The sequence below is a fragment of the Triticum dicoccoides genome, chromosome 3B (assembly GCF_002162155.2).
Source record: "Triticum dicoccoides isolate Atlit2015 ecotype Zavitan chromosome 3B, WEW_v2.0, whole genome shotgun sequence".
NCBI lineage: Eukaryota > Viridiplantae > Streptophyta > Magnoliopsida > Poales > Poaceae > Triticum > Triticum dicoccoides.
Window position 1 is genome coordinate 15,167,313 of NC_041385.1, and position 1,146 is coordinate 15,168,458.

Consider the following 1,146-nt stretch of genomic DNA (forward strand, 5'->3'; position numbering starts at 1 on the left):
TGGAGCAGGAGAGATCAAAAACTGCTAAGTCCTGTATATATAGCAAGAGCATCGGTCCCGGTTGATGGCTCCAACCGTGACTAATGCCCCCTTTAGTCCTAGTTGGTGCCACCAACCGGGACCAAAGGCCTCTTTTCAGCAGCCCAAAGGGCGGGAAACGAAGACCTTTGGTCCCGGTTGGTGGCTCCAACCGGGACTAAAGGGGGGGCATTGGTACCGGTTGGTGCCACGAACCGGTACCAATGCACCCCTTTAGTTCCGGCTGGTGCCACCAACCGGGACTAAAGGCCATGTGCTGCCCACGTCGCGGCACGAAAGTTTAATCCCACCTCGCTAGCTGAGGGAGCTCGAGAGTGGTTTATAAACCCCAGTCCCGCTGCCCTCTCGAGCTCCTCTCAAATGCAGGCTTACGGGCCTAAACGCACTCTATGTGCCTGTGGGCCTATTGGGCCTATTGCGGGCCTGAATCCTGACCCATTGTTGGGTTTCTAGTCGTATTCAGGCCGTGGTAGCCCTTTAGGTGGCACTTTTTTATTTTATTTATTTTATTTTGATTCTTCCTGCAGCTGTTTTTTTAGTCCCACCTCGCCAAGCGAAAGGCACTCGCAGCTGTTTATAAGCCCTGAATGTAGAGACGATGACGAAGAGGCTCAATGCTCCTGCACGTTGGTTAGCTTCAAGCCTTGAGGAATACGGTAGACTGCACAGAGCTATGTGCAGTGCAGTTGACACTATTCCGAAAGGCTTGAAGCAAATTAACAAGCATTGCGCCTCTTTTTTATTTTTAATGACTTATTACAACTGAGAAATAAAAAAATAAAAAAATATAGCTGAAAAGAAAAAAACTATATATAAAACTACTCAGTAATGAATTGAAGCAAAAAATAGTTGTGATTAACTGTACTAAAAAAGGAGCATAGATGCTTATTTTTAATGATTTATTAATACTCAGAAATAAAAAGAAAAGAAAATAGTTGTGATTAACTTTACTAAAATATGAGCATATATGCTTATTTTTAATGACTTATTATAACTCAGAAATAAAAAGAAGAAAAAATAGTTGTGATTAACTTTATTGAAAAATGAGCATAGATGCTTATTTTTAATGACTTATTACAACTAAGAAATAAAAAGAAAAAAAATAAA